The 10,679-nt window shown below is 36.3% G+C and overlaps 1 long non-coding RNA gene and 1 other non-coding gene across 2 annotated transcripts; one reads left to right on the forward strand and one right to left on the reverse strand.

Moving 5' to 3' along the window:
• Positions 1 to 864: 864 nt before the first annotated feature.
• Positions 865 to 10,290, reverse strand: LOC112651447 (uncharacterized). Its single transcript, XR_003130797.2, has 3 exons — positions 10,184 to 10,290; positions 4,305 to 4,411; positions 865 to 1,253 (listed from the first exon to the last, which is right to left on the reverse strand). It is a non-coding gene; the product is annotated as an uncharacterized LOC112651447 (long non-coding RNA).
• Positions 1,129 to 1,250, forward strand: LOC112652045 (small nucleolar RNA SNORA54). The gene has a single exon (XR_003131212.1). It is a non-coding gene; the product is annotated as a small nucleolar RNA SNORA54 (small nucleolar RNA).
• Positions 10,291 to 10,679: the final 389 nt, after the last annotated feature.

Consider the following 10,679-nt stretch of genomic DNA (forward strand, 5'->3'; position numbering starts at 1 on the left):
CGAGCATATGGCCAGATTTCCTGGATTCCTCCAATTCTATACACTGAGTGATGAGAGAAAGAAGTTTCATCTGGATTAAGGGCTCAAGACCACAATATATTTCACTCTAGTGCTATACCATTTCTGCCTGAAGCCCCTATCCCTCAGCCTGTCACTAGCTTAATAGCCTGGGGAAAGAAAAAGTCAAAGAGAAAGCTTTATCACCACATAATGAGTTCAGTTTTTTTGTCTCTTCAATCTCCTCTTCAAAAAAGAGAAGCAAACAGAAGACCAAATCAGTTACAAATCCTGAACATAAATATGCCAGAGGCCTTCCATAATCCTACAACCTATCCATTATCTTCTTTTGGAAGAAAATAAAATCAAATAAAAGGGAATAAAAGGGGAACAGAAAGAAACAATGCCTGACTGGTTGCTGAAATTATTCTATTTTTGACCCACTGAAGCTCAAGTCACATTTTTAGCTTTCAGATAAACTTGTACAAAAACTGGATCCAGGACTTCTTTCTGTGGTCCAATTAATCTAGCACTATATATGTTGCAGATCATATGTCAAGTAGTGTGAAGCAGCCATTCCCAAGACATATTCTTGCCATGCCCTTGCCAAAACAAGTAGAAGCCTCCCTGAACCTATCAAAATTCATACTTTAAAAACTTCCATCCATATCAACTGTATGATTGTGGAAATCTCAATTAGCATATGATGGTTTCAACAAATTGAAGAAAATCTTATAAGAATCCATGAGAGATGTCTCTACTACTTACTGAAGCCATAAGCCACCTGTTTAGGGTTAGAGCAGAGACAGAACACAGAACAATTAAAGGTAACTCAAGGGGCACCTTAAAAAAAAGATCTTTAAAAAAGAAAGGTAACTCAATTATATGCTTATATCATTCAAACATAATTGGGTGATATATTCCAAAGTAACACTTATTTAAAAACTTCCTTCCTTTGCCCATAAGTTTTCATCATATGCTACCTATAATTTTATTCTGATTTCTCTCTAAAAAATGTGAGAGAAAGAAAACATGTTAAAAATTCTTCTGGGGACCTTGAATCAGCCTTGTTCTCCACCTTCTCTTTCTTTCACTCTCTGTTAGGTAGATGCTCCCAAAGAGAATGGGATGAGGCACTGTTTGTGGTCTGTTAGACTGGCTACAGCTAACAGGCTCCATTCTAGTGCTATAGTAGCTCCAGTGGCACAGGGCTGGATGATTGTGGCTCTCAGTTTCAGGTCCTAGGGATGCAGGACCTGGAAAATTAAAAAAAAAAAAAAAAGACCTTTTTTAAATAAAAATAAATTTTATTTTTTATTTTTTTAAGATTTTATTTATTTATTCATGAGAAACACAGAGAGAGAGGCAGAGACACAGGCAGAGGGAGAAGCAGGCTCCATGCAGGGAGCCTGATGTGGGACTCGATCCCAGGTCTCCAGTCATACCCCGGGCTGCAGGTGGTGCTAAATTGCTGTGCCACCAATAAAAATAAATTTAAAAAAAAATTTTAAGGGAAGGAGAGGGAAAAATCTGGGTTCATAAAGCCAGAATCATCCTTATTGGTTTGTGAAAGAGGAAGGACTGTGGAAAAATTATAAGTTAATAATTTTTTACTAAAACTATATGAATCATTCTATATATCTGTGCAATCTGAGCCACCTTTATCTTAACCAGTGGTTCTCAATTAAAAACACTTAAGGGGCTATGATTTTAAAAATTTAAGGGGCATCTGGGTGGCTCAGTCAGTTAAGCATCTCCCTTTAGCTCAGGTTGTGATCTCAGGATCCTGGGAACCAATCCCATGCTGGGTTCCCTGCTCAGTGGGAAGTCTGCTTCTCCGTCTCCTTCAGCCCCTCCTCTCTGTTCACACATCTGCTCTCTCTCTCTCTCTTAAATATTTTTTTAAAAAACAATAAAAAAATTAAACATTTAAGGAACTTTTATTCTTCCTTTACTACTGAGGGATAATTTTGCTGGATATAGAATTCTAGATTAGTGAGTTTTCTTTTCTTTTAAGATTGTATTTATTTATTCATGAGAGACACAGAGAGGCAGAGACATAGGCAGAGGGAGAAGCAGGCTCCCTGTGGAGAGCCTGATGCAGGACTGGATGTCAGGACCCCGGGATCGTGACCTGAACCAAAGGCAGATGCTCAACCACTGAACCACCCAGGCACCCCATGAGTTTTTCTTTCAACACTTTAAATAATTCATTCCACTTTGTCCTTGCTTGAATGGTTTTTGATGAGAAGTCTGCTGTAATTCTTATCCTGTTTCTCCATAGGTAAAGTGTTTCATTCCCTGTGACTTAACATTTTCTTTCAGCCTTTGATTTTCTGAAGTTTGAATAGGATTTGCCCGTGCGTGTGTGTGTGTGTGTGTGTGTGTGAGAGAGAGAGAGAATGAGAGAGAGAGAGAAAGAGAGAGAGAGATCCTGCTTGGCTGTACTCTCTAGATTCATCAATCTCTCTACATTTAGGGAGAGTGATTTTCCCTATGACTTCAGTTTTCTGATAAGTTCAACAAAAATCATTGATTTTTAGTTTATTCCAATATTTTTCTTATAAGGACAGGAATGATGACTTATAAGCTCTTTACATGTCAAAACTAAAGCCAGAAGTCTTAGGGGGCTTTTAAAATTCAATTGAACTGGGTTGTTGAAAGGAATTTGTGTTTTTTTTACTCTCTGGAATGATTATAATATGTAGCCAGTATTAACAGCCTCTTCCCTTAGATCTTTAGATCTTAAAACATTTCTAAATTATGTCACTATTCAAGTCTCTTAATAAGAGATAATGTGAAATACCCTATTTATAATTTTCTTTCTGACGAATATCACATGGTATATCCATTTAATAGCATTTTTCTATGATGATCATTAAAAATGTGAGAGCACAACTGTGACACTTCTGGGCTTAATCCTGCATGTCAGAACCAAGCTGCCACTTTTACTTAACATGATCATCTATCACTTCCTAAAACTTCACTCACCTGGGACAAATCACTCCTGACCAGTCATTTTTTACATACTTTCCCTTGCTATTACCCTAGAGAACTCTAAAATCCATACCAAAAAACCCCACCAGAATTCCTAGTTTTATAGATCCTGAAGTCCTAAGAACTTTACTTCTACTCCTCTTAAATACTCAACCACATGGTTGCTCTCTATCTTACCTGACCTGAATAATACTGTCATAATACACTTATGGCATCTCTTCTCTTTGACTATTGATTCTTATTCTCCCTCATTAGGTTTTCTTCTTCCATTCTCCCCTAATTGTGTCTTTCAGTGTTGCTTTCTTCCATTCTTCTTTGTTTTCTAAACACTTCCCATAAGTAATTTTATCAAACATTTTGACTTCAATTATCATCCATCAACAAAACCAAAGAACTGTGCCTCCACTTTCCCCAAGAAAACATGTTTAAAAGTAGATATCTATAGTTTGGTTGTATATATTTTATATATTTCATAATTTGAAGGTACATAGTTGGAATCTTTTTCACTTTTCCAATTACATACAATAATTCAAAACATATTCTTTTTGAAAAAGTTTCAAATAGCCATCAAATTTAAAAAGAGCCTACCACAAGAAAAAACTTAGCATCAGTAGTCTAGGCAAATGATATGTCATTTCTAACTGATCGACTGAATTTTAATCATCTACGTGCTGCTCCATGCAAACATAAGAGGTGATATTCATTAACTGAGGAGAATTACAATTGTCATCAATTACTTGCTGCTTTACTTTCTGTGTAAAGGTCTAGTCTCTTGAACTATACAGTAATCTCTTCCCCCTCTGTAGAAAGACTTAGGTGTTTCACTTCTTTAGGAAAATACATCCAGAAAAATGAAACTCAAACAAGGTTAGCAACAAGGTTCTGGGACCTTGTCACCCTCTGAATTTAGAAATCATCCAGATGACTCTGTTACAAATCAGAGTAGCTCCGTCTGGTCCAATGTTGAAGATCTAGTAGTGATTGATAGGTATTTGTTAATTGATTGATGTCTGTCTGATACAGTGAGAAATTTGACTCCACATTTAATATATAGAAAAAGGGAATCCCTGGATGGCTCAGTGGTTTAGCATCTGCCTTTGGCCCAGGGCATGATCCTGGAGACCCGGGATCTAGTCCCATGTCAGGCTCCCTGCATGGAGCCTGCTTCTCCCTCTGCCTGTGTCTCTGCCTCTCTCTCTCTCCCTCCCCCTCTCTCTCTCTGTGTCTTTCATGAATAAATAAATAAAATCTTTAAAATGATAATAATATATAGAAAAAGATGACATTTTTCTAATATGTAAGAAAGTTACCTTGTTGTTTTGTTTTGCTTGTGCTTTTATTTCCTCTTTAGAAATTTGACTTTGGATGCAAACAGGATAACTTTCTTGCATTAATGGAGTTATCATCCCTCAATTTTCTTTGAAACAAGAAGCTAAGAATTATTATATGAACATATGATCACTAAACTCTCCAAAAATTCTCATTAGTTCATAGGATATTTCCCTTTTTATAAAATAAAAATTATTTACTTATGGTTATTCAGCATACATCATGATTATCTGTCATCTATAACCTTCTACTATGACCCCTTTCCATTTTTTCCAAGTAAGCAGTAACATTTCCATCATTAAATATCATTTAAATCATGATTGTATCTAGAGAAAATAATTTCTTTTTTTTTTTAGAAAATAATTTCAAATATGGGACAACATAAAATCTAGATTCCAGCACCAATCATATACCATACTTAACTAGAGGACACACAATTTGAGAAGTGAGATGTAACACAGCATTAAATTAGCTCCTCAGCACAGTAAGATATTTAGTAGGCCATTATTTTCACAGTTCATCACAATGAGTAGCTTTGCCATATTTGCTTTATAGGGAACATTTTATCCACCCCATAAAAATCTTTTTTCCCCCATCTCCTCTTCTTTAAGCAAGGGTTGATAATCAGACATTGAATTTTAATAAGTGTAAGAATATCCTAGTTCACTGAGATTAGAAGCTTTCCTTTGCAAGATTCCATTCTTGCTTCAGGAAAACTTCTCTAACACTCTCCAGCATAATATATTGTTACTGCTTTGACTTTCATTCCCAAATAACTCCATTAATTACCAACAACCAGACTTCACTTCCTTACGATGTTTTGTGCACCTGGTTTGCAGACAGGATGTAGTAACAGAAGCCGACACAGCACACCCAGACCGCAGTACAGGCCAGAATGTTGGCTACTCTCAACTAATTTTATGTGTCTGTGGAAAACAGAGCTTTGGATTTCAACCAGCTGAAATTACTGTTTGCTATTTTTCTATTCAACACCAACATTTTCTGTACAAAATCAGAACAAGGAAAGTGAATTTTCAAGATGGTGATCAAGTCATCTTTTACTTGCAGACCTATTCAAATAAGTATGGATTCACATGTTGAAATAGAAACCTTGTGAATCAAAGCCTTCCAATAATTTGGGTCTTTGTCATTGACTTTGCATATTACAGCATGATATCTTTCTAGTAACAATTACACAATAAAGGCTGAGGGCTCCTCTGGAAAAACAAACCAAAAAAAGCCTTAATATACTGCATTCTTATTTACCATTTACATCTATATTAGTTCAGGGAGTTGAATGTCTATTTAAAATAAGTCTTAAAATGCCTTCTCTGCATGTGGCATGAGCTCCATGCCTGTAGTATGCCCAACAAATATTTTGGGGAAAGAAAAATGCTTTGTTTTTATTTTGAAACCAGGCTTTTTTCCCTCCTATTTCTCTCACATTAACTTGTTTTGTAATATTCAGGGTAAGTTTTCTGATAAGAAACTAGCCACAGGAGCTGTCTTTGGATCTTGCCTCCCTGGGATCTAATAAAACCTCCAAATAAAAGTGTCAATGAAGTTGATAGTGAACTGTCCCAAGACCAGCCATGTAGGATGTAAGAAGCAAGCTGTCTATGAGAATGTAAGAAAAGTACATTCCGCACTTTGACTAGGAGGTTATATTGAGCTAAAGATACAGATGAGGAAAAGACCATAGTATAATTCCTCAAAGATCTCCAGCACAACTGAATTAAAGTTTATAACTACAGACACTTTAAGGTACATTACAAAAATCCTTACACTAACTTCAGCATTCTAAAATAAAATGCAGAAAGATATTCTCTGGGCTTTATATGCTCTCTCTGGACCCCATGGACCTTGATTTAGGGAGATCTAGGATCACAAAAACCAACTCAGGACTGCCTTCAGGGCCACTGCATGGTACCCCAGGAAAGAACCAGAATCTTTTCATAATAACAACATACTGTTTGGACCAAATTTATTTTACTTCCCATAATATTATCAAGAAAAATGGAATGAGGTGATTGATTTTGTGGGAGGACTGGGGTAAGGGCCAAGCATGACAGAAATATTTAGAGCTACAGAAAACTGGAAATTTAAATTTTTTTCTTTCTTAAGGATAAGACTACTTCATTTTAAAATTAAGTGGAACTTTGCTCCCAAAAGATTTAATATTCTAAATTTTTTCTAAAGTAAGAACAGATAGGAAGGTAGAAAAGTCACTGGACTATACAACAAAATGAAATCTGCAACAGCATTTTCTCTAATATTGATTTCATCATTGAAGAAATAATTGGAATTTTTCTTCTAGAGTACAGACTTTGATAGAAATGTCGAAAGATTTTTGCTAACGTTATCTTTTAATCTTAGTCCTTGTGGCAATTATTCCCAGACCTTATTGTGGTTTCCTGCACAAAATTATACCCTTAAGCAAAGCAGCCTTGCATTTACTACAGCCCAGGACAATAAAAAGTCAACAGCAGGAGAAAATATGTTTTATATGTTCAGTTAACTTTACACAGAACTGGAAAATATTGGCAAGTGGCACTTAATTATATGTTATTCTAGTTTCTTTAATATATATAAAAATTGCCAACTTGAAGAGAGATTATTAATTTCTGGTTATTTAGAGAAACAATAACTATTTCTATTATTAAAGCCTTCAAAAAATAGCCTTTGTATTTATGACTTTTAAATTCTTCTACTCAATTTATAGCATTATCATTTATTTTTAATTTAAATTATCTTCATATATAAAATGAAGGAACAGTGATTTTATTTGATACACATAAAAATATAAACTAGACCTAATTTCTTTAGCAGGTTGATTTGGGACTTGTATTAATTTAATATCATCTGGATTAGAGATCTTCCCATTGGTGGTAGAGTACATATGCATTAATTATATATTGCTATATAATAAATTACTCCCAAACGTGGCTGCTTTAAATAGCAGACATTTATTTTCTTACAGTTTTGGTAGGCCAGAAATTCAGGGGTGGCTTCACTGAGTGGTTCTGGCTCAGGTTCTCTCATGAGATTACATGCAAGATGACAGCCAGGGCTATAGTCATCTGAGTGCTTGGCTGGGGTTGTAGGATCTGCTTCCAAAATTTCTCACTCTTTCATGCTTACTGGCAAGAGGCCTCAGTTCCTCACTGGTTATTGGCAGGAAGCATCAGGTTCTTGCACATAGGGTTTCCATTGGGCTTCTTGAGTGTCCTTACAAAATGGCAGCTGGCTTTCCCAAAACCAAGTCATTTAAGGAAGCAGGAAATCAAGGGGAAGCCACAATGTCTTATCACTTAGCTTTAGAAGTCACATTTAGAAGCCACCATTTCCATAATATTCTATAGGTTACAAAAATTATCTCTGTTCTACATGGGAGGAAAATATACCAGGATGTGAACACCAGGAAATAGAGATGGGTGCGATGAGCTACAACAATCTAGTCCAGAAAGGAAGAAAAATCAAGAAGAAGAAGAAGAGGACAAGGAGGAAAGAAAGAAGAGGAAGGGAGGAAGGAGGAGGAAGAGGAGGAAAAGAACAACAACACAACAGAAAGAAAAATCCCCATATACATGAAAGATGGATAGCAAGGTCATAGACAGTAAAAATTTCAGAACTAGCTGGCACATTTTTAGTATTAAAACATTTCTTGAAAATAGCTGCACAAAAGCTACTCACACTTTAAAATAAAATGCACAGGCAAGTGACCAAAACCTTGTGGGATTCTAGGCATGTACCTGCCTTTTATTCGGTTATTTTAATTTCAATTCTCAAATCTTTCAATAATTGAGACTCCTTATGATTGCTGCTTAGATTTCCTACTCCTTCTAAGCACTAATAAGATGGTGAATAACGTGTATAAGAAGGACCTCATGAAATTTTACCAACAGAAATTTAAATCAAATGATATAAATAATAATTTGTTACCATTTGAGTTGTAAGCTGACACTATTGGTGGGTATCAGCCCATGGCTATGTAACTAAAAAATAAGATTTGTAAACTATAATCTGAGTTTGTACATATATAAATAAAATCTCTGCTAGAAATGCCGTGTGTGTATCCTACATGTAAACCTATGTGTAATAGAGGCCATACGGAGGCATGAACTAAAAGCATTTTTACAGTTTCTCAAAGTCCTAAAGATGTCTGACTCATTGGTCCTACTTTTTGACAAGAAATCTTCACAGGAAACATCACATAACCTGGATTAGTTTTACTTCCTCATTACTGACTTTCTAGTTGCACTCAAGGACCTATATCCTCCAGATTGACAATGAACTCTTAATGGAGTTCAATAGTTCCCCACCATCCAGGAAATGACAGTGAGAAACTTATCAATGATGAGTTCAAACATTTTATTTGCCCAATGTCTGCCCATAGTAACAGATGTCCAGAAAGTACACAGCCTTAAATTAGAGATAGACATTAGCCAGAAGGGAAAAATAGTGAATCTAAGTGTGAAAGATGGTAAAAGAGCACAATAAAATAAAAAAGAGAAGTGAATTTGCAGAAGGAGGAGAGAAACAATAGAAAGGATAAAAGCATAAGCTGAGATACATGGAGCAAGGAAGGTATACAACTTCAAGTGGGGGAAAATACAAAAACAATACAAAAAAAACAACACACACAAAAAAAAATAAAAGAAAGAGAGAAGAAAGAGAAAAAAGAAAATGCTATGAGAGAAGAGATAAAAGAGGCTTTATTAGAATTAGCATCCAGGCACGCCTGGGTGGCTCAGTGGTTGAGCATCTGCCTTTGGCCCAGGGTGTGATCCCGGGATCTGGGATCAAGTCCCCCATCAGGCTCTTAACAGGAGCCTGCTTCTTCTCGGCCTGTGTTTGCCTCTCTCTGTGTCTCTCTCATGAATAAATAAATAAAATCTTTTTTTAAAAAAAGAATTAGCATCCAGCACAGCAGTTACCAAGAAACACTGCAGAACATCAAGTACAAGCAGAAAGATACTCTGACCCACACACAGACATAATAGAAGAGAGTCTTGGGATTATAACTGGCTCAGTAGTCAGAAGTGAGGAGTGGAGTTAGAGACAAATCTGGGCTTGTATTTAGGGAGTGTTAAGCCTCATAGAGAGAGAAGAGGACATCTTGGGAGGAGCTGGGGATAAAAATGTGGCACAGAAAGTCAGGAGATTCCAAATAGCATTAGGTGTCACAATGGAGCAAAGGAGGTTGGAGGACAGACCCCAGACAAGTTCTAAAGAATATACTTATATTTTCCTTGACACAAAAGACAGACCTCCAGTACTAAAATCACCTAATGGCACAAAGCAGTTTATCACAAGAAGATGACCCATTAATCAAGAAACTATGAATTAAACATTAATTATCCATGACACAAGAGACTATAGGACTCATAATGCCAAAGTGGCTTTACTGAAATCCTTAATTTGCAAAATTTTATATATGGAGTTATATTCATGAATGCAGCATATTACCAGACACTCCACAGATACTAAATGAGCTATTCTTTCACTTGAATTTCTTACTTACTTCCTTATGACTTAAAAATGTAAGAAAAGAGTAATGCTACCTTTGGGCATTTTTAGTAGGAGGCTAAACAAATGTGAGTGGGGGTTAACCATGTAGCAATCAAGGATGTGGCTAAAAAAATATAGAGGTGGAATAAATTGAAGAGCCAAGTAGCTCTACAAATCTGTGGTTCTATTGACCACATTAGAGTATCAATTTATATAAACAGTGCACTTTTAATCTTTTGAAGTACTTCCACATATTTTCCATATTCCATTTCATATCCTTACAACAGTCCTAGGGTAAGTTGGACAGGTATAATTATATCTTTTCATTTAGCTGGAGAAATAGACTCACGGAGGATAAATGGCTTCTATAAGCTGGTGAGTAACAGAGATATAGTATAGGAGTACCCTGAATCCCAGCGTGGTTTGTCTCCCCCAGACCAAGCCTCTGGAACTTGAAAACAATCACTAGGAATATTGCTGAACTATAGATTCTAATGTAGTAGTTCTAGGGTGGGACCCTAGGACTCTGCATTTCTAACCAGCTCCCAGGTGATACCAATGCTACTGATCTATATTCTACACCAGACTGCATCTAATCCAGTAATTTCTTGGGCAGCCTGGGTGGCTCAGTGGTTTAGCACCGCTTTTGACCCAGGGCATGATCCTGGGGACCCGGGATTGAGTCCTACATCAGGCTCCCTGCATGGAGCCTGCTTCTCCCTCTGCCTAGGTCTCTGCCTCTCTCTCTCTCTCTCTCATGAATAAATAAAATATTTTAAAATAATAATTCAGTAATTTCCTAAATCCGTAGCTATCAATTATTTTTTAAAATATGGATTCAGGAA

The sequence above is a fragment of the Canis lupus genome, chromosome 4 (assembly GCF_003254725.2).
Source record: "Canis lupus dingo isolate Sandy chromosome 4, ASM325472v2, whole genome shotgun sequence".
NCBI classification, from domain to species: Eukaryota; Metazoa; Chordata; class Mammalia; order Carnivora; family Canidae; genus Canis; species Canis lupus.